General features: G+C 35.4%; 1 long non-coding RNA gene across 1 annotated transcript in view; it reads left to right on the top strand.

Annotated features, from left to right (window-relative positions):
* The window catches only part of LOC141514230 (uncharacterized), an 86,497-nt gene that overhangs the window by 53,928 nt on the left and 8,080 nt on the right, over positions 1 to 24,489 (top strand). Inside the window, exon 2 of the long non-coding RNA XR_012475974.1 lies at positions 4,690 to 4,774. This is a non-coding gene — a long non-coding RNA (uncharacterized LOC141514230). The remainder of the gene's footprint in view (positions 1 to 4,689; positions 4,775 to 24,489) is intronic.

Raw genomic sequence — 24,489 nt, forward strand, 5'->3', positions numbered from 1 at the left:
GTGCATGCCATGGCATCACCTCCCTGATGTCACAAAGGAAAGACAATCATACAGATGTGTCCAGGGTAGAAACTGAACTCAAGTCTAAATTCTGAGGTTGCTTATCAATTACATCAAATTGTGGGTTCATTTTTTTTTATTATTGTTGTTGACAGTTATTAAACAGGTCATTGTGATCTTAGAGTTGTTTCAGTAAAGAGTAGAAGAGGCTAAAGAAAGACTGAAGGGAATGAAGAGAGAATGAATGATGGGAATTTGGACAGATAGAAAGTGTTTCAAAATTATTGCTTTGGGGTTGGAAGCAGAAATTTCTTTCCTTGATTTCCTATTTGTCTGACAAAGACAGACCTAGCAGCTATTTTTCCTAATGAACAGAATGAACTGGGATCTCTAGAAGTCCTAAGAATCTGGAGAAAGATTCTTAGCAAAGGCTTTAAGAAAGACCCTCGGGCATTTTAACAGTTATTTCTTATCTAAATGATTCATCTTAAGGTCAAAAGGCATGGTCTTCACTGAGTTACCAAGGGACAGTTCCTAAAGGCTTTTCTTTTATGATAGATACCTAAGTCCTTCTCTAAGCAAATTTTATATTGCTTTTTGAAAAATTAAACTCTTCAATTTACTTAGAGAAAAGAATTGTATATTTAGAACCAGAAGAAACATTAAATATCATCTGTTTCAACTCCCTTATTTTGCAAAAAAAAAAAAAAAAACAGGTCTGGAGAGGTAAGTACAAGGTCATATAAATATTACATTATCTGACTCTAAACACAGCCTGTTTTTTCTAGCACAGCATCTTAAAAGTAAAGTCATCTAAGCCAAAGTTCCCATATTTTGTATTAAGGAAAGCTCTTTCAGAAGGTATGGGGTCCCTAATGGTGAAAGCCCTAATATGGATTCCTTAAGTAGTAAAAGACATGAATAATGAAGTTTCCTGGTGAAAATTTCTATCAATGAAAGCCATAAAAATAATAATATGGAGTCCCTATCAATGAAAGCTGTGAATAAACTAAGATTAATGGAAACCAAAAGAAAACCCACTAACTGGGGCATGATCACAGTAACTAATACAAGACATGCCAGGGATTCCAGTCCAATAGCACCAATATAGCACCCAAGTGTCTGAAGTCACTCCAGAATACCCCATGGGAACATTCCACTTTCATTATTAAACTATTTATATAATTAATCTGGAGCTCTCCAACCTCTTTCTTCACTATATTGTTAGACCCCTTGTTGGAGAGGAGACAAATCAAATTCCTCTAAAGTAAGATTTTTGCTCAAGGTGGAAGGAAAGAGAAATAATAACCAAATTGTTAGATTTAATTTTTTTAGTATTTTAATATTTTTATATCATCTGACCTGAATAGAGCACTGGGTCTGAGTCAGAAAGACCTGAATTCAAATCCAACCTCAGATTTTTTTTTAGTATCCCACAATTCCCACATAGAGGTATCCATTTTTTTCCAACTAAAAAGAGTAAAATCAAAATTAACAAACAAACAAAATTCTTAGGAAAAATTTCTTTCAACTATATGGAGTGGCAAAAAGGGATTTCATTGAAAAGGGGAAGACCCCCCCCCCCGGTTCAGTGGAAGGAGTGCGGAATTGTAAAACACAGAACCGATGTTCAAATCCTAACTTTGCCATTCACTACCCTTGGGGATATCATTCCAGTTCTCTGGACTTCAATTTGCTCAATTGTAACATAAAGGGGATAGTCTCAAAGATTCCTTCCATCTCTAAATCTCTGAGCTTTTGCTTTTATGATACTGTAAGAGTATATATTCCAAGGAGATTATCTAATTATTTGATATGTTAATTTTATCATAATTAATATGTTATAAAATTGAAATTGATTCTTAATTTCATTTGAATAAAATATGACCTAAGAAAACAATTTAGGGCAACTAGGTGGTTCTGTGGATAGATATCTGAAATCAGGAAGACCTAAGTTTAAATTTGGCCTCAGTGAGACCCTGGAACAAGTCACTTAACACTGTTTGCCTCAGTTTCCTCATCTGTAAAAATGAGCTGGAGAAGGAAATGGCAAACCACTCCAATATCTTTGCCAAGAAAATTGAAAATAGGGTCATGAAGAATCAGATATAGCTAAAAACAACTGAACAAAAAGAAAAATATCTGTGTGTTGTTTTATAAAAAAAAGAGTATGGTAGGGCATTAAAATGTGTAGTTTAAAAAAATGGAGGGAATCATTACATAAAATTGGGAAGTTATTGGTCTAAGTGTTGTCTTTTCTGAATCCAAATCCCCTTAACAGAATTTCTAAATCTAATACAGAGAATTAGATGTCTTAGTGACCACTGTTTGAAGAAAATTAATCAGTAATCATCTAACAAAGAAATAAATTTGAGATAGGTAGTAAGTGGAAATCTCCCTCAATTAGGAGAAAACTCATTGAGGAAAATTTTAAAATGCTTGACATAATGAGGTAAATTTTTTGTTTCCCCTTCAGTTTTTGTCCAAGTGATGCAGAGAATCATGGGCATGAAAACCATGCACCAATTGAAATCAATTGGATTTTGTAAATCTTTTGTTTGTACTGCTAAAAAAGAGCTTCATTCTTCCTCTGACACTGTTGAGACACTCTGTCTTGACTTCCAGTTTGACCATGGCCATGTTCTCATGGGCGGGACAAGCTAGGTTATACAGACACCTAGGCAACATCTATGACCCCTCTCCAAGCCATCACCTCTTCCCATGGACCCTGAAAGGGAAATTTAAGGAGATGTCAGGAGGGGCTTGGGCTCTCTCTTTTCCAGACTTCTGCTTAACCTGGCAGCTGGCCTGCCAAGATTAATTAGCAATCCATGCGACCTTTCTTTAATCTCTTCTTAACTTTTCTATTACTTTGTTTTATATTGTAACTTCTTTGAATAAATATTTCTTTTCTCTTTACACCTGCATTTCTGGGTTAAAGAGTGATTCTTCACAAGAGCAATACCAAATATGGGGCAATACAAGGATGGAAATAGGCAAGATAATCAAAAGGAATTCTATAATAACTAATGGAATATGTCATCTAATGTCTTCACAATCAATTTTCCCCCGTACTGTGTTGGGAGACATCTTCACTCTGGGGTAATAACATGCTTAAGCTTGAGTGCTCTGGAGTTGTCAGAAGTCTAGTTTGTTCTAGTGGGTATGTTCTGACCAAAACTTTCAGTAGGTCTCAAATAGTGGAAATTTCCTTGCAAACATAGTCAATGGGCTTAACCTGTTACTCCTTGAAGTTGATAGGGGAAGAGAATGTTAGAGGTAGGAACTGTATACAGGTATATATTTACCAATATCCCCAAGTTTGTTTTGGATGTTGTTGCTCTTGAAGAGACTTCCCTTCCACCACTGTAGATCAGTTTTACTGTTCTATAGGTAATAGCAATAGCTAACACTTAGGTAGCATTTTATGATTTACAAAGCACTTAACAAAAATTAGCTTATTTATTCTCATAGTAACCTAAGGTACTATTGTTATCCCGTCAGTTAGAAAACCAAACTAGATAGAGAAAAAGTGATTTTCTGTGAATCACAGAGCTAGGAAATATCTGAAACCAGATTTGAGGTAAGTTCTTTCTGACTCCAGATTCAACACCATGGACTGAAACTCCCAAACTACCTCCATCACCTAATCACCAATCTACTTACTGCTAACTCTTTGGTGTAACAATCATTGCAGTCAAAGCCTGCCACAATGAAAGACAAGTGTGACAGAACTTAGAGAGAGCTTCAATGGAAAAGTAAAAGACCTGAAGCAGTTCAGGACTTGAAAGACTAGAATAGACATTGGTGGTGAGACACACTGCAAAAAAAAAAGAAAAAAAAGATTAGATAAGAAAGGAATTAAACTAGCAACAATAGATATTTTTAAGAGAGAATAAAGCTATTTTCTTCCTTTCCCAATTATCTCTTTAGATAGAGGAGCCCAGAAGTTCAACTTTCTTTTTTAAACTTCAATGATTTTTAGGTAGTAGGAGAGTTTGAGATGTCTCTTAAAAATACCCCCAGGAAAAGAAGATGGGTTGGCTATAGGCAAGTGGCTGAACACTCCAGGGAGAAGCTATAAAAATCTTATTCAGTTTCTTTGCATAACAAAATGTGTATGATTAGTGTTGTGATGATTATGGAGGAAATGGACAAAATCTATGTGCAAAGAGTTTGAAAAATCATGTACACAGGGGAAAATATTAACCTTGAAGGTCAAAAAAACATATCTATAGGTTGTATAAATAGAAAAAGACCCTTAGTTTATTTCATTCAAGCGACAGGTTAAGCCCATTGATTCTATTTGGAAGGAGGTTTCCACTATTTGAGACGTACCAGAAAGTTATGACCAGACCATACCTACTAGAACAACCAGATTACTTTTGCCACCAATAATGACATCCTAACTATGTAAACACTATATTTGTTTTCTTCCTTTGTTCCTGGGCATTGTTATTTATCTGTCATTGTCTCTTAGTAGCTGTTATTGAAATTCTTTATTTTCTAACCTTGCCTTTGAATTTATTAACCTTGAGTCAAATGGACTTAAACAGAAGGAATATCTTGTGGCCTCTAGTTTGAGAAGTTCCCCTTATGTAATCCACTATATAGACTACCTGTGTAATGTGAAGTCTTAGAGAGTTTTCATAACTGTAATATTTTAGAGAGATATTCCATTTTTCCTAGGTCAATGAAAAAGGACCAGTGCCAAGACAACCAAAAAGGGCAAGTTTGAGATGGTGGAAAGGTGAAATAAGTTATAGTTTTCTAGGTAAGCACCCTATTGAACAGTGAGTATTTATGGTATTTAGTTGATATAGCATACTAATTAGATTCTAATAGAACTATTGGGTGGGTAGCTTCAGTATCATCAAAATATGTAGATTCAACTCTACTATAATTCTTGTTTTGAAAACTTGAGTTTATTTCCTATGTGATTTGATATATTAGGGAATAATTTGATCATAACTTGAAGTTTAAGTTTGTTTACTCTCTATTTCATCTAGATGTTGGCAAAGTTGATATTAAAGTCAAATGGCTGTGTGGCCTTGGGCAAGCCACTTAACCCCATTTGCCTTGCAAAAACCAAAAAAAAAAAGTCAAATGGGCAGCCATAACTTTGACTGCTGCAACTCCTAAACATGGAAACTAGGACCCAGTATCTATGATAAAAGGTATCGATTAGAGGATTGGAGTATATTGATTCAGACCAGCCCTCAAATCACAGCTTCTACTGCCACCAAATATAAATCTTTACCTTGAAAAAGACCTGAAGTTTGTCTATGGAAGTAGGTGATGAAAGGAATGCAGATTATGAGTTGTCATAAAATTGGATAATTTTCTATGCCCTTACTATTTCTCAAAGATAAAATAGAGAATAAGCAGGCATGTAATTCTAGTTATGACAGTTTTATATGTGTTAAATATGTGTCAAGCAACATATTTTTGTTATTCAGTTGAGTTCAACTCTTCATAATTCCATGGATCATAGCATTCAGGCCTTTCTAGCCTCTATTATCTCCCAAAGCCAGATTCATATTCATTGTTTCCATGATACTAATTATGTGTCCCATTCTCTGTCATCCCATTTTCTTTTACTTTCAAAATTTCCCAACATTCCAATGAATCCCATCTTTTCTTTATATTGCCAAAATAAATTGCTTCAATATTTGACCTATCCATTAATTTCCTGAATTAATTTCTTTAAATGTTGATTGATTTTATTTCCTTGATGTCCAAGGGACTCAATAGTTTTCCCCATATTATAATCCAAAAGCATCAGTTTTTTGATTCTCATCTTTCTCATGTCTATATTTGTCATTTCTAAGGAACAGGGGTCTTTTAATTTCATGGTGGCAGTTACCTTTTGCATTGATCTTTAAGTCCAAGAATATAAATTCTGACATTCCTTCCATTTCTTCTCCCTCTTTTTTTCCAGGAAGTGATAGGACCAGTTACCAAGATCTTAGTATGGGAAGGGAGGATATCTTAAGTTTCAACTCACCTTTTACAATCCTTTTTTTCACAACCATCAAGAGATTTCTTAATTACTCATCACTATTTGCCATCAAAGTAGTAACATCTTCATCTCTCTGAGACTTTTTATACTTCTTCTTGCCATCTTGATTCAAAATTTTGATTCATTCAACCTGTTACTTCACATAAAAACATTGTAACAAACTCTGAAAATAGTATACCATTAACTATAAAAATGCCAAAGAGCTCACAGAGGTTATACACCAATTGTTAACTCTTAAAATAAAATAAATTATAATCAAATAAAACCAAAGTATCCACAGATTTATAGTAAAAGTCTAAAAGTCTTCTTTATTCCATTGAAGGAGGAAGAATAGTCACATGTGCCAGGATTTCTTCTAGGAGGAGATCCAAAGCAACAAGGTTGAGTCTTCAAACATATGGTAATGACTAGACAAAGAAACAAGCAGTAGGTTGTAGCTTTGACAATGAAGCAAGTTTCATTTATGGTAGAATTTCTTAACCAGAACATGGTCCTAGAGATGCCTATATGAACTTAAGGATCACCTGGGGCTGCTGTAAACACCAGTTCTTCTATAGTAAAACTCATCCAGAGGGTGGACACAAAAGATAGTTCTCTTGCCAAGCTCAAGTAACAGTTTGCTTGCTGAACATAAGCTCTGGAAAACAGGGTATCTCCTAATAGTAAAAAAAAAAAAAAAAAAAGGTATGAAAAGGGAGGGGTAGTCTTAATATAAGGATATTGACAGATAAATAAGGTAACAATATACAACTCTTCCATATTCTTTTTCCAATTTTAAACCAATTAGTTGTTCCATTTTGTGATCTAGCTATTGCTTCTTGCGCCAAATAGTGCTTCCTCAGGAGACAAGTAAAATGATCTAGTAATCCCATGTCTTTGAAGACTTCCCACATTTTAATGTGATCCACAGTCAAAGGCTTTACTGTTGTCAATTTTTTTTTACTGGAATCCCGTTGCTTTCTCCATAGTCTAGTAAAAGTCAGCAATTTGGTTTCTAGTTCCTCTGCCTCTTTGAAAACCAACCTGCTTTTCCAGTAGAATTTTAAGCAGAATCTTGCTGACATTTGAAATGAGTGAGTTGTTGGATATTGTTTTGGGTATATGATCTTTTTCCAATTTAGTAGCTCCTGTTGTATTTTCCAAAACTTCTGGCATATTGAGCACAACACTTTAAAAGTATCATGTACAACACTTTAACAGCAACATCTTTTAGGATTTTAAATTGCTGCACTACTCCTTCACTTTCACTAGCCTTTCTGTACATTTTTATTTCCATCAATAGAAGTAACATCCATGACCTCATATAAAAAACTACCATTTTTATTAGTTTTTATCTTTTTAATGTGTCATTGATGAAGTTTTTAAAGGTTTTTGCAAGGCAATAGGGTTAAGTGGCTTGCCCAAGGCCACACAGCTAGGTAATTATTAAGTGTCTTAGACCAGATTTGAACTCAGCTACTCCTGACTCCAAGGCCGGTGCTCTATCCACTTCTCCACCTAGCTACCCCATTTGATGAAGATTTCAAGTTTTTTCCCCCAATTCCATTTTTCTGACAAGCCTTCTAGTTTTAATTGCTTTATTTTGTGTTCATGGTAGTTTTTAACAACGAATGTCTTATAGCAGAACTGACTGCTCTATATTTCTTAATTAGTTAATTAATTGATTGACTAAAGTGTCAGCCCAAATAGCAAAGAAATAAGCCAAGTATGGATTCCAATTTCTATTATGACATTAAGGATTCTCACCAATGTAAACCTTCAATGGATAAAGAAGGCAATGTAGTGATTTTGATTCAGAGGGGCTTTCTTTCAATATACTGTCATTTACTAAATGACCGTAGACAAGCCATTTCCCCTCTAAACTGCAATTGATCTCTGTTGGAGCATGTGCTTCACTACCCATTGTCACAGATTCTACCCTTTTGATTTTTAGGGGAAATCACTTCCTTAAGAAAAGCACTGACTCTAGAGTTAGTAAATGAGAAGTCAGCTCTCTCACAATTTGAGGTTTACAAGTCATTTTAAATCTGTGGGTCTTAATTTCTTCATCTATAAAGTGAAGGGGCTAGAGTAGATCTCTAAGGTCCCTTCTAACTCCTGAGCTACAATCTTATGAGCTATCAATAAGCATTAACCCTAGTTCCTGCTTGTATTGTTCTTGCTCCTGCTCCCTTACCCTTTAGTTTTAGAGTAAAAAACCATAATCAAATCAACTCTGCCATTGTTCCTGGTTGCCAAAATAATAATAATTTTAATTATATCCTTTCCATTGATCCTGCACTGCTGAGCAATCCTTGGCAAAACTAAAATACTAATTCACCATTCATACCCGTTCAGAACTAGTGATCTGATCCACATAGACATATGTCTGACAAATGATAATTAGCATCATTTTTTACAATAATTCTCACCCTCCCCTTCCCTGCTCACTCCCAGGTACCTAGAAACTCTGGAAAGAGTCCTTTTCTAGTACTCTAGAAAAATAGAACTTTACAAACTGAGGAAAAAAATTGAGGTTGACTGCTTTTGGCTTTCATTACATTTACCCCTTTAGACTAGGAGAAGCAGGTAAGAAACACATTACATAGAGATCAAGGTTTTCATGTTTAAATGCCTGAAACTTCATATACACGTTATGAAGTCTATGGTTCTAACCAATGGGGATGCAATGTCAAGGAGTTTGCAGATTTCAAGTAGGACAAGAATGGAAAAGCCAAAAAAAGTCACTTAAAGTAGGAAGGAACAATCATATTTCAAAGGCAAAAGGCATTTGAATTTCCAGAATATAAAAATTTAGGAAGGTCAAATTGAATGACACTATAAATCACAAATCCTTTAGTGAATCAAATTCCAATTCAATTCTATGCACATATGTTAACTACACCAGAGTCTGGGGCTACAAAAATGAAAATAAATAAGTCATAGCCCAACAAGGTTTACATTGTACTGACCAGAGGAAAGCAACATGTACACAGACGAACACATTCCAAATATATACAAAAAACAATTTCAGGATTTTACCTTTGGGGTAGGGAAAAACTAACAAGAGGAGGAAATCTGAAAGGTCTTTTTTTAAGGATTTTTTGCAAGGCAGTGGGGTTAAGTGGCTTGCCTAAGGCAACATAGCTAGGTAATTATTAAGTGTCTGAGGCCGAATTTGAACTCAGGTACTCCTGACTCCAGGGCCAATGCTCTATCTGCTGTGCCACCTAGCCACCCCTGAAAGGCCATTTGAAATAGGTAGATCTTGACTTGAATCATGAAGGGAAGGAAGTATTGCAATTAATGGAAATGGAAGAAAAGCTTGAAGGTAGAAAAGGAAATGTGGTTTATGAGGAATGGCAAGGTCAGTTTGGTTTGAATGCAGAGTTCATAAAGGGAGCAAATGTCAAGTAAGTCCATAGAGAAGAATCCTCTGAAATCCTGACTGTAGTGCCGTGGTTGTTGAATTGTTTTTTTTTTTTTTTGGTTGCTTGCAGTATTTTCTCTTTGACTTGGGAGTTTTGGAATTTGGCTATAATATTCCTGGGAGATTTTTGGGGAGGGATCCCTTTAAGGATGTGATTGGTGAATTACTTCAATTTCCATTTTACCCTTGGCTTCCAGGATCTCAGGGCAATTTTCCTGGATTATTTCTTAATAGATAAAGTCTAGGTTCTTTTCCTGATCAAGCTTTCCAGGTGATCCAATAATTTTTAAATTATCTCTTCTGGATCTGTTTTCCTGGTCAATTATTTTTCCAATAAGATATTTCACATTTTCTTCTAGTTTTTTGTTCATTTGATTTTATTTTATCATTTTCTGAATTCTCACAAAGTTATCAACTTCCTTTAGCTCTATTCTACATTTGAAGGAATTATTTTCTTCAGAGAGTTTTTTATCTTCTTTTCCAATTGGGCAATTCTGCTTTTAAAGGTATTATTTTCCTCATTTGCCTTTTGGCTCCTTTTTCCATTTTACCTAATCTCACTTTAAAGATTTTTTTTCTTCAGTATTTTTGTAAATCCTTTACCAAGCTGCTGGCTTGGCTTTCATGATTTTTCTGCATCCCTCTCATTTCTCTTCCCAATTTTTCCTTTTTGCCTTTTCAAGTCTTTTTTGATCTATTACATATTCTGAAACCAATTCCTATTTCTCTTGGAGGCTTTGGATATGGAAGCTTTGACTTCATCATCTTCTGAGTATATATTTTGATCCCCAATAGGACCAAAGTAATTTTCTTTGGTCAGATTTTTCTTTTTCTGTTATTTGCTCATCTACTCAGCCTATGACTGATTTATCACATTTCCAAAGCCTTTGGAAGTTTGAGGGACAACCCCCCCCCAATCTTAATTCCTTCAAGATCTTATGAGAGGCTCTAACTGCTCTCCTAGCCTATGCTCTGATCTGTGGATGACCACAAGTACTCCCCTCTGCCCTGGAGTTATGAGGAGGGTCCCTCCTCCTCTATGACAGTCTAGGGGCCCAGACTGCAACCTGGATCTGAGTATGACCAAAGCATCAGAGTCCTGCCCCAGGGATAACAAAAAGATCTCTGCAGTCTCTCCCTACCCCCTTACCAGTTATGGATTGAGTGCTCCATAGGTTCCCTCAGCTACCCTGAGGCTGGTGCCCACATGGGCTCTACACTCACTCTGGTGTAGCAAAGTTCTTCTACTGACCCTTCAAGCTATCCCTAGTCATCCCTGAGCCAAGAGGTATGAAAACCACTCCTGCTACCAGGGATCCAGGAACCCCCAGGAACCCAGATCTGTGATCTGTTCCTGGAAAACTGGAACTACTCCAGCACGGAAGCCATGACCTGGTTGTGCTGCAGCTTTTTTCCAACCTCTGGTCCCAGTGGAATAGACCTTTTCCATGGACCTGCCAATTTGTCTTAGACTGGGAATTTGTTTCATTCAGGTGTTCTGTGGCTTCTGCTCCTCTAAAATTTGGTTAGAGTCATAATTTTATGACTTTTGGAGCTTTGGGAGGAAGAGTTTCAAGGAATTCCTGCCCTCACGCCACCATTTTGGCACTGCCCCCAAGATTTGATCTTTTGACATTGGAGGAGGGCAATATTTACTAGCTGATTCCCTGCTGCATTCAGAGACTGAATAGATCAATTTATTACACTTTTTCCTGGAAATTGATTTAGAGAATTTTTCATTGTCATTGAGATTTTTGTTTTGATGTACCATATCAACCCTTACATTGATTGGTAGTCTTTCTGGAATTTACACATTATTATCTTCCCAAAATTGGTGATGGGAAAGAGTTGAAAATGATCTGGTTTTTGCTATTTACAAATATTAGAGAGGAAAGGTAGGGATTGCATTCCTTAGTTTATTTCTGAAGGTATAAAGGAAGATTTCTAGTCAGTCATATGCTGTCATAGGTTTAATAACAACCCTGATTTGTACCCAAATTTAGAGGTGTAAATGCCCACACTGAACATTTAGCTTCAAGCTTATTCACAGTAAGCTTCACAACTTATTACCAATTCTTAATTTCCAAATCTAGTCAATTTTTATTCTTCTTGAGCTTATTGAAGCATTTGATCTTGTTGATCATCTTATCTTATTTGATATTCTCTTCTGGATACATAAATGTGTATAAAATATATAAATACAAGGCAACTTGGTCTAGGGAGAAAGCATTAGCCACTAAGGGATTTAAAAAAGCATCATAATGAAAATGGACTTGATTTTTGTAACATTTCTCTCTCTTGATCCTCTTCCTCCCTGTTACGCTAGTCCTCAATCTTCTTTACTGGTTCTTCATGGATGCTTTATGAGCATGACATGGGAGAACCCCAAGGTTCTATCCTAGGCTCTCTTCTATATATACTTTGGACCAATTAATTGTCTATGTGATCCATTATCATGCAAATGATTTCAAATTTATAGTCCCAGCCTCTCTCCAGAGCTCCAGTCTTGCATCAACAAATGCCTGTTTCAAATTTCAAATTGAATGTGCTAAAGGTACCTCAAACTTAATCCAAAGCAAAAATAATTATCTTTTAAAACCCACTTTTCTTTGGAACATCCCTATTACTATTAAAAGCACTATCATTTTTCCACTCTACTAGATTTGTAACTTTGGTATCATCCTTGATTTCTCACTCTCCTTGCACATATTTAATCAGGAGCCAAACTTTACATTTTCTTTCCCACATCTCATTATCTCCATTCACAAAGTCTCCATTCTGGTTAAGACACTCATCACCCATACCTGGACTATTGCAATAACTTGCCAATTTGTCTCTGGGTAAAGTGTCTCTACCCACTAATCCACTCCACATTAATTGCCAAGTTATTTTCTTGAAGTATAGGTCTGACCATGTCCTCTCATTAAACTATATGATACTATTAATTATAGGATTAAATACAAATTCCTGTTTACTATACAAAGCTCTTCACAATCTTCCTATGTTTCCATATATTCTTATACATTACTCTCGTCTATGAAGTCTAAGTTCTAGCCAGTCATATTGACCTAAAGTTCTTCCAAAAACTGTTCCATCTTCCATCTCTCTGCCAATTTCCTGACTATCCCTCATTTCTTAATATTCTCCTTTACTATCTCACCTCTTAGAATCATGGACTTCTTTCAATATTCAGTGAAATTGCTACCTTCTGCAAAAGGCCTTAACTAGTAGTGCCTCTATTTCTGAGATGAATTTCCATTTTCTCTTCATGTATAGTGTATGCAACTATTTGTTTTACTTGTATATAAATTTATCTTTCAGCAGCATGTAAGCTCCTTGAGGTTAAGGACCATTTTTTTCCTATTGTTTATATCCCCTGCACTTAGATGGTAAATAGTAATCACTTAATAAATGATTGTTTATTGAATGGTCATTAGAATTCCTTCTGTCAAAAGTTAGCAATTCTTGGACAGCCTTAGTGTTAACTACATCCTTCAAAAATAAATTGGTGAAGAGCAGTCTAGGTGGTAGAGTGGTTCGACATGAGTTCAAATTTGGACTCAGATACTTAATAATTACCTAGCTGTGAGACCCTGGGCAAATCACTTTAACCCAGTGGCTTTGCAAAAAAACCAAGAAAAAGGTAAAATAGGGTGGTGAAACAAGCAAAGAAGAATTTTCTTTTTCTGAATCTGGGAATGGATTAATAAGATGAAAATTAGGAAAACTGAGATTAATCACTCATAAATTTTATGAAAGAAGAAAGAAAAATCCAGGAATAATATGACATAGATAGATTTTTGGAAAATCAAATTTCCAAGTGTTAAAAGAAAAGATAGCAGTATATCCCATGAATCAATATGATTTATAGGAAATCAACCCAGGGCAATAGAGAAAAGCTAAAGAATGAAAATTTTAGAACATAAAGGGAATAAACACTAATGAAGAAGAAAAATGGAATTTGTATGGAAAAATTAGATGTATATATCCAGGAAACTTCCAACTATTATAGTTTTTAAAAAGAAATTTATAGAAGATGGAAACAAAGCCAAATAACAGGCAATGGATATATGAGCATGTCACTGTCCTGTAACAACAAAGTCAGAAATGCTAAATGTAACTTTCCTAATCTCAAGGAGATCTTGTGTTTATTCACAATATCACTGGAAAAATGTATACCCAGAAAGTCAATTAGCTTTGGGTGCCCTTATCCCAGTTCTTATTTAAATTGGTAAGTCTGAATCCCAGAGCAAGTCTCTATCTTCCCCTCAGAGTCTAGGTACAATCTTGAGGGATTGGAGCATCTTTCTAAAGCTATTGTATCAAATACCCAAATAATGTCAATTGCCAGAGCTTAGCCTCCACAATAGCATTTAACATCATTAGTTTATACAACAGGAATATTTACTGAAGAGATAAATCAAGAACAGATGCACAAATTCATTGTCCTAAAGCAAGGACATGTTCTTCCATACTTCATGTCAGTACCTAGGGAAATTAGGCTCAAAATAAAGTAATTGCTTCAAAGCATTCCACTCACCAACTTCACTTCCAAATGTAACATAGCCAATGGATAGTCATTCCCTTCCTTATAGGATCCAGCACTATGATTTTTGAGATCAATAGTCTTCTGTGGAGTATCCCAGGGATCTGAATTTGGCACTGTGTTATTTAGCATTTTACATGTAACTTGGATAAAGGTCATCAAATGCTCATTTATAATCTCTAAATATGGCTATAAATCAGGGTTGTTATTAAACTGGGTTTTATGCTGGTAGCTCCTTAGGCCTGTGGTACTCTTGGCTGTGCACAAACTCCATTAGCAGATTCCAGCTATCAGACCACCTAGTGGCTTTGCTGATCTTTTGAAGTCAAAAAGTCATAGTCTATTCCATTCAATCACCAATATACCAACATAAGCATGTAAAAATAAATGCTACAGGAATAAAAGCAAGATATGGGTCATAAGCTGATGGTTTCATGTCAAATTGGATAGGAAGAGTAGGCCACCACATTAGTTCTTCCTCCCCACCTGGAGGCTTACAGTAACTTGCTTCCTCACTCAACCAAAGCAAGGCAAGAATCAAAAGACAGAAACTCTTTTTAGGCTTTTAGGCATTACAATTCCTTTCATCTACTCAGCAATTAATCAAAAGTCCATTTATTTACCTCATAATTAATGAACCAACATATTCATGCTCTGAAATGGAGAGCAGGGCCCTTCCACTCCATGTTATCAGTCACTTCCAGAAGCAGACTCACCAAACTCATATGCTTCCGGAACTGAGCTTTCAATGGCCATTACCTATTATGCATGGTTCAATGACTATAAATCTCAGATGGACATGAGGTTGTCAAGAAAATCTAAAGATGATAAAGCAAACAACAGTAATAAGAGTATCCTTAAGGTATATTTGAGAAGAAAGAGGATCAAAGAAGGATATGACTTTAACTTGGAGAGAACAGACTAATTAACACTAACAATGGACAGAAAATAGTGCTGCTTCTGTTTTTCTGCCAAGGAAAATGACCATTTTATATTGCATTGGAAATGGCAGAGCAAAAATCGAAAACTGGAAACAGATACTGAGAATAAATACTGTTGCTATTCATTCTTCATATTCAAAGAAGACAAACTCAAAATAAATAGGAGATAGTAAGAGAGCACTCAGCTATCTCTGATGAATCTTGCTCCCAAAATAACTACTGCATCAAGTATTCTTTAAAAGCTGGCAAAACTAATTGCTAAGCCTCTGTCAGTTTCAAAACTCATACATGAATGAATGAAAAAAAGATTTCCTAATAATTTTCCTGTGCTCTGCACCTGGAATTGAAATTCAAAGCAAAACAGTCAATTCTTGTTTTCAAGAAGCTTCCATGTTACTAGCAGATAACCTCATATATAGGGGAGTGGTAAGCAGGGGAAGACCATTTTGCTCTGAAAAGTTACAGGCCTGGAGAATAAAGTCATAGAATAATTGATTGATACACCCTATTAGGAATGATAGTGTTGATTTATTACTGTTCCCAGAGCAAAAAATGTAAGGAGGGGATTTGCTTGTTAGATGAGGAAGGAGTAATACATACACATAACACAAGTATTATACAAATACACACACATATATATAAACATCCAGATATTAAAATAAATAGATCAAAATTAATCAAGATAAATCTATCAAAGTCCATTCATGTGGCATTATTACATTTTATTATTATACTCATTGGTAATATGGGTTATATTGTAGTTATAAATAAATACTAAATTTTATATGCAGCCCTTTTTTGTTGAGTGATGCTGCCCAGAAAAGCTAGAAGGTTGTGCACCCTTGACTTATGTGAGTGTGTAATATGCATATATGTATGTACCTGTGTGTGTGTATATATATATATATATATACATACATATATATATATATATATATATATGTGTGTGTATATGTAAATATAAAGCTAGGTAGATGTAGATGGATAGATAGAAGAATAGAAGGAGAGAGAGAGAGAGAGAGAGAGAGAGAGAGAGAGAGAGAGCAAGAGCACTCACTCTATGGTCCCCTGGATAGGATATTAACCCTACCAATAAGAAACTGCAAGGCCCCTATGTAGGAGGTGAAATAAGAGGGTATAGCATGAGATGGCAATGGTGGTTTGGGATGGGACTGAGAAGGCCTACATGTGACTAAGGTTCACCAATCAAGATCACAGAGTCATAGTTTATAAGCTGAAGTGACAAGCCAGCTACTCAGATTGGAGAAGCATGGTTTAACATGAAGTGAGCCAGAGTACCTATAGTGAAAACAGGAAAGGTGTTATAAGATCAAAGAATGGTAAAAATCTCTGGGGGGGGGGGGGGTTAAGTGGGGGAAGCAAACAGAAAATCCAAATTATAGACTAATGGGATTTATCTTGATGCTGATCAGAAAAGAGATAGAAAATAGAAAGAAAAGTGTTGGTGAGGTGAAGACAGCATGACTTCCTCAAAAACAGGTCATGCCAGACTAACCTCATTTCCCTTTTTGACAGGATTATTAAATGAGTAGATGAAGAGGAGGTGGGTAATATATCAATTATCTAGACTTGGAAAAAGGTTTTGATAAAGTATCTCCTACTATTTTAGTGGAAAAGATGGATTTAATGAGAATATGGTTGAATGACAAAACTCAAAGAGTTGTTAATGTCAGTGTGGCAATAGTTCTTCTGTAGAGTATCCCAGGGATCTGAACTTGGTACTGTTCTACTTAACATTTTAACAGCAACTTGAGTAAAGGTCATCAAATGCTCATCAAATTTGCAGATTACTTCAAAGCTGAGAGGAATGCATTGATAGAATTAATACCCAAAAAGACTTTGGAAGGCTATAGTATTAGACTGAATCTATCAAAAGTAAATTCAATAGGCATAAATGTAAAATTTTATACCCAAATTCAAAAAAGAAAAAAGATCTCTACAAATAAAAAAGGCATGGATAGATAGAAGCTATTTTGAAAAATGATCTGAGAGCTAATAATATGATATGGCAAATAAAAATTATTCATATAAGCTTGGCCTGTAGGTCAGAAGTAATAGTTCCACTGTACTCTAAACTCTTAAAATCTAATCTGGAAGTTTTCTGTACTACAGATTGAAAAGGATATTGAGAACCTAGAGATTAGCCAAAGGAGGATAAACAGAATATAAAGAGCCTTGATTCTATGTTATCATATGAAGATTATTTCTAGAACCTAGACTTGTTTGTCTGGAGAAAGAGAAGATTGATGGTGGGGGGAGAATAATTATAGTGTTTACAGGTCTGTGAGGGGCTATTATAAGAAAGAAGGACTGGATTTATCCTGTTCATCCTCAGAAAGCAGAACTAAGATTAATGAATGGAAACAGAAAAGAGGAAACTTTAGAGGAAATATTCTATTAATTAGAACTTTCTAAAAGTGAAATATGCTTACCTCACAGATTTTCAAGAGGAGACTGGTCAATCACTTGTTGAGTGTGTTATAATAATAATATATATAAATATAATAATATTCCTTTTTATGAGTTGAACTTAATAGTGGTTGAGATCCCTTCAAACTCTCAAATTCTGTGATTCTACAAAAAAAAATGGCAATTAAGGGGGCAGCTAGGTGGCACAGTGGATAGAGCACCGGCCCTGGAGTCAGGAGTACCGAGTTCAAATGTGACCTCAGACATTTAATAATTACCTAGCTGTGTGGCCTTGGGCAAGCCACTTAATCCCATTGCCTTGCAAAACAAACAAACTAAAACCTATATGTAAAACAATGGCAATTAAGACTACAAAGATATGCTTATTATTTTATATGGGATCAAAAATTATTAATATTTGTTTGGTGCTCTAAATACATTATCTACCTTTTATCTTTATAATATCAGGCAAGGTAATTAGTGAAAGTACTATTTCCTCTTTTAAAGTTGAGGAAATTTGGACTTGGAGAGGTGATGTGATTGACCTAAAGCCACATAGCTACTAATAAGTGGAGGAACCCAGATAGGAACCTGTATCTTTTTATTCCTCATCTCTTACTCTTTCCAAGAGAGGAGCCAAAAGATAATATTTTCATCATGAGAATAATCATGGGAAGAAAATGTTACAAAAATAACCTGTTTTAAGATTTTTCAAGGCAATGGGGTTAAGTGGCTTGCCCAAGGCCACACAGCTAGGTAATTATTAAGTGTCTGAGGTCGGATTTGAACCCAGGTACTCCTGACTCCAAGGCTGGTGCTTTATCCACTGCTCCACCTAGCCTCCCCTAAAAATAGCCTTTTAGTCACCTTAGGAGAAGGACTGCATAAATAAGAATAGATCAACCCACCAAGTATGGCAGATGAGGTATGAACTAACAAATAGGTAACTCCAAATGAATTAAAACCAAAGAGAAGTTTTACAAATCTATATATGAGAAGGCACCAAGAAGAAAATCTATCATTGAGAAGGGTATAATTCACAAAGTGAAATCAGGAAAGAAAATGAGAAAACAGGGAGCCTAAATTGATTTTTTATCTTGGTCTTTCCCAAGAGAGACATTAAGACATTAAGGAGATTCCCATTTCCAATTAAAAGGACATAACTTAGAGAGTATTTTAGACTTTATTAATGAAATGTTACTAAGAAAAACATACAGATAATTATGGTTTCTGTAGTTATTAATTTGATTAGACATTTGAACAAAGGTTGTCATTACATATAAGTTCTCTTTTGGTTCTTCTCCAACATCTCTAACTGCTCCTTCTCTTTCCCCTTCACTGGCATTTCAGCCCTTCCTGAGGTTATTTTCCAAGGTCTCATCATCATCATCACTGTTCTCTTTTCTCTAGATGCTCTTTCTTGCCAATGCCATTCATGTCCAGGGCTTCAGTTACCAATTCAATGCAGATGATTCTCAAATGTAGACCTAGACATCTTTTCTGAACTCTGGAACCAGGTTCTAATTGCCCACAGGAAATCTCCACTTGGATACTCCACTAGCATCTCAAATTTCAAGTGTCCAAAAGTAATATCATTACTTCTCTCTCAATATAATCCTTCATATAATTATACTACTTCTATCTATGGTACCACAATTTTTTCCATGTCCCTAAGCTTAGTATTTCCCTTAACTGCCTCACAATATAGTTCCAGATTCCCTTAATGCACATTATTTTCCTTTCTATAGTCTTGATCCAGTCAAACCAGCACCCATGATATTCCCCAGACAACTTTCCATTTCCTGAGCCTGTGCCTTTTCTCAGTCTGTCTGCCATAGTCCCTATCCCCACAGCACCTTCATTTGCTTACATAGCTCCTCCCAGAACTTTCAATTAAGGAGGGTGACCAGATTACCCAGCCATCTCTTCATTTCTCAAGATAGTAGACTCATGACTTCTCTATCGTATCTTGGGAAGGGTAAATCCTCCTCCACTTTTCAGTATTTTTGTATATGTTGTTTCTCATGAGAATGTAAGTAAGAAGTAACAATAAAGGCTTTTTTTTACTTGCATTTCTAATCCCAGCACTTAGAAAAGTGTCTATCATACCTAAATGCCTAATAAATGCTTGTTGACTGACTGACTAGAAAACACTGTCCTCATCTCCACCTCATAAAATTCTTAGCTTACTTCAAGACTTGATTCTAATGTTTGTCCTCACATGAGATCTGAGTTCCTCTGTTTGATAGAGACTACTCTCTTAGAAATTCCTCTGAACAAACTGTATATTATTCACCCTCAATAAAATGTAAGCTTTTTGAGGACAGGGACATTTTCCATTTTGTTTTTGTACCTCTATGCTTCACATGGTGACTGGCATATGGTACTTTAAAGAAAACTTGAGATGGATTTATCAAATTCTGTCAAGTTCACAGGTATCTGTGCTTTGATGGGACATGGAATCAGGGAAATTCCAACTCTGCCACCAATTAGCATAGTAACCTTAGACAAGTCATTTAAGTTCTTTGTGTCTCAGTTTCCTTCCCTATAAAATGAGAATTATACTCCAAAGTTCCTTCTCAGCACTAAATCCTATATTCCTATCATCATCCTAGGAATGGCAATATTATAAGTGAAGGCAAGCTGATGAAAGAGGTACATTTGCCATTCAACTCTTCTGCCAGCTGGCACTCCATATGAAATGAGACTTTCTGAACCAGGCATCATTCAGTAGATTTATTTGAGAAAGAAGAAAAAGCCTCTTTGACAGTTCACATTAAAAGAGGATAAAAATTATATAGCAAATAAATGACTTGCTGACTACTAAAGCACCCAATGCAGTATGAGTATTATATTTGGGAGAGTAGATTGCTCAAGAGGCAGATGGTTACATGTTGTTTTGGAGTCCAAATATTTTCTGAATTCACAAATGAATGATCTATCCAAGAACATAACAGTAATGACGATGATGAAGAATAGTCATTGAAAATGGTATTTAAAGAAGTTTAATACATAATCTTACCTGATTATCATGCAACTTTGTGAAATAAATAGCATGAGAATTATCCCCATTTTAAAGATGAGGAAAATGATTAATAGAGACGTTGAATGACTTGGTCAAGGTCATATAGCTAGTCAGAGACATAATTAGAACTTTTTTATTTGTGGCAAAAATAGTTCAAAAGTTTGATCCACACTGAAGATATGATATAAGTACAGGGATGGGAGTGAGACAAAAGTCCAGAGATGATCTGATCATAAATGTGGTCATGTTGGAAAATGTACATACTCATTAACCTCAAGTCTTTGAGTGAGAAGATGGGAAGGAATTCAAGCCCTAGGAGAAAAGTACTTGAGTACTGATTTAAAGGGTGGAAACTTGGGCATCTTATATCTCACAGGACAAGGGATCACAAAGGAAAGCATGGGGATCACAGGCACCTTGGGAAACAGTAGTACTGGCATCCTGAAATGAAGATCTAATGATCAATGCTTTGTTATGGCTGTCTAACTAGTAAATAGTAAAGCCAGTATCGTACCCAATTGCCCTTTTCTACTTAAATACCATCTATTGTCTATGGCTGCTAATGATTTTGAGAAAGCTTCCTAGAAACTTTACACTTTCTTGATCAGAACACTTAAGAGTCATTCTATATGAATTTTGAATTTGAGATTCAGACCACAAAGCCTGAACTGGAAGGTTTAGGCCAAAGATACATTTAAAAAAAGATATAAGGATACCTAGCTGTGTGACCTTGGGCAAGCCACTTAACCTCATTGCCTAGCAAAAACCAAAAAAAGAAAAAGATATAAGGAAATTTCTGCCAGCTTTTAAAAATCTAAACTGTAATACCAAGAATATCCAGAAGTGCCTTTAGTGGATTAAGATGGAGTATTAAAAAAAAAAAGAAAATGGTATAATTCCAGTCATCATAGTCAAGTCCCTTATGCAGGTTCTCCATGAAGACTTTCTTGACTACTACGGCTCAACTGTGAGATTTCTCTTCTTTGAAACCCTGAAACCCTTATTGTCTGGCTGCACCAATCTGTGCTTACTTATTAGAGGATCTCAGAATCTCAGAATTGAAAAGTCCATCTCATAACTTAATCAGATATTTTCTCTAAAGTCTCCCAAACAACTAATAATAATGTTTTATCCTTCATTTTCAGGGTGTTTTGGGGGGGGGCTTGCTTTTTTGTAAGGCACAGGAGTTAAGTGACTTGCTCAGGGTCACACAGCTAAGTAATTGTTAAGTGTCTGAGGCCGGATTTGAACTCAGGTTCTCCTAGAGGACCAAAAATATCCCTGAAAATGAAGAGTGAAAACATTATTATTAGTTATTTGTGAGACTTTAGAGAAAATTTCTGCTTAAGTTATGAGATGGACTTTTCAATTCTGAGATTCTGAAGGTGATGCCATGACAAGCACATGAATTGGATTTGAGTAAGGGGGATGCTGTGCTAAGTCACTAGTCTCATTTTCTCCTCCAGAGTCATCTGGGTCCAATGGCCAGATATAAATCAGGACAACTGGAGATGGCACTGGATGTGGGATAATCAGGGTTAAGTGACTTGCCCAAGGTCACACAGTGTCAAGTATCTGAGGTTAGATTCGAACTCCCATCCTCCTGAATCTAAGTCCAGTTTTCTATCCACTGTGCCACCTACCTACCCATCCCAACAACTAGCCACACACCAAAAGAAGAGAAACTTTTAGATAGCTCTAATGATTTAGGATGTGTTTACTTTGAGAAAGAGGAATAGGGAGATGGACTAGATTTCTTACCTCATTAATATAAGGAACTTCTGGGTGAAGAGACTACTTTCACAAATGTGAATGAGCAACTTCTCTGCAACTTGGGTTTAGAGACTTACCTAGAACACTAATGAGTTGAATGATTTACCTAGCATCACACGGCAAGTAATCATGAGAAACAGGAATCACACCTATGACTTTCAAACACCAAGGTCAGTTTTTGACTACTATATGCCATACATTCTAGTTCACTTTCTGAGATTAAGAAGAGTATATCTATTCATTCTTCCATTCTGCAAACATTTGAAGATAGTCAGATGGTCCTTAGTTCAAATTTCAGATGTTTATTACCATAAGAGTCATGTCTCTGAAGCTGCACCCAGGTGGTCCCTGAGGTTCCTTATAATTTTAGACACATGTTCCTATGAAATTGTCATCCATAGCTTCTGAAGGCTTAACAGGTCAAGCTCCTTCAACTAGTTATCCTATAAAATGATTTCTTTTCCTCTAAATCCTGGCTGTAAAAAACTCTGAATGCTTTCTAACTTATCAATATCATCCCTAAAATATGACACTCAGAACTGGGCATGATACTGTAGATATCATTGACCAGACAAAGAACAATGGGAATAACTAAAGGAAGAGAGACCTTGGCCTCTTTAAACTTGCATATCATATTGTGGACTCTTATTTAGTTTCTATCTCCTTAAAACTGTCATGTTCTCTATCACGTACTAAAAGCACAGAATTTTGCTTTGTCTTAACCTCTATCTTTGTCGCTTTGTTCCTGAGCAAGATATTACACTTTTCTGCTCCTTAGTTTTCCAATATGTAAATTAGAGGGTTGGATTTGATAGTCTCTAAAATGACCTTACAGGTCATATGATCTATTGAAATCTCTTTTTTTAAAAATTCAGTTCATAATTTTAGATTATTGAGATTTTTTTGGATTCTATCCCCATTATTCAAAATGTTAGCTAAACCTTTGTGTCTTTGTGTTATTTGCAGCTTTGATGAGTATGCCATCTATGGCTTTAATAAAATTGTGAGATAGTCCAGTGTGATGAATGATTCCTTTTGCAATCCAATTCTCCGAAAGTTAGCATAAAATCATTAATAACTACTTTCATGTGTTTATTTGAGTCACCCATGGTCTCACATCTCTACACCTTATATACAAAGATAGCATTAAATACTTTGTCAAATGATTTGCTAAAATAATAATAATAGCATTTAGGGAATTTTTTAAGGTTTACAAAGTACTTTGTAAACATTATCTCAGCATTTACCTAATTTGCCAGTCTAGTACTGCATTCTAAAAAGGAAATTATGTGAATCTGGCATGACCAATTCTTGATGAAGGAATCCTAACTTTTTATAACCACTACATCTTTTTTTGATATTCGATAAAATCTTTAAAAAAATTCAAAATTTTTCCAGGAAAAATATAATGTTCACTAATCTATTGTATTCAAACTCCATTCTCTTACCTTTTAAAAAAGAAAAGAACAGTTTCCATTTTCTAGTCCTGCAGTGTTTCTGCCATTCTCCATTATCTTTCAAAGACAATGTCATTGATAAGGCTCAGCAATTCCATCAGCCAAATCTTTTAGTACTTTAACATTTCATTCATCCTGTCTGATGCCTTGAACTCATCAAGCATGATTAAATGTTCTCTTGCTATCTACAGCTATAATTTAAGTATCAACTTGCTATTTACATTTTTGTTCTCTAGTCCAAAAATAATTCTCCTGGCAGAGAACTTAGATGCAAAATACTAGATTATTCACCTCCCTCCCTCTGTTATCCTAAGCAATCATATGCTATAGTCTTTGATCTTTTTCTTTCTTCAAAAATAGAAAATATAAATAGATCAGTAGATAGATTGGTAGATAGATAGATAGATTAATAGATATGCTGTTTGTGGTTACTGGTTTTCTTTATTGACTTCACTTTATTCTGACTTTCAGCAAATCAGACATGATTAGAATATTGTGTCTTGATTTGGTATTCATCTTCTGTTACTTGTCCTTGAATACATCTGTATATATCTTTTAAAAATTTAAGTAGATTAGCAATTCTCTGAATATCCAAATGAGTGTTTTCAAACAACTATTCATTTGTTTCCTTCTCATTAGAATTATATTTCCTGGTGAAACTTTTTAGACAGAGTCTGTTTAACCATACCTTCCATTCTTTGTACTATTAAAGTTGATTTTTTGAACCCATGTGTTGAAATTTAGTAAAGTAGAATTCATCTTATTAGACTCATTATATTAGCATATCAGCATTTTGGCTGTCTTATGAAATGTGCTAACTTTCCCTTCCAACTTTGTATCACCTGCAAATTTGAGGGCACCACCCACATTTAACCTTGCTATGAAC

Source organism: Macrotis lagotis, chromosome 1 (genome assembly GCF_037893015.1).
Source record: "Macrotis lagotis isolate mMagLag1 chromosome 1, bilby.v1.9.chrom.fasta, whole genome shotgun sequence".
Lineage (NCBI taxonomy): Eukaryota > Metazoa > Chordata > Mammalia > Peramelemorphia > Peramelidae > Macrotis > Macrotis lagotis.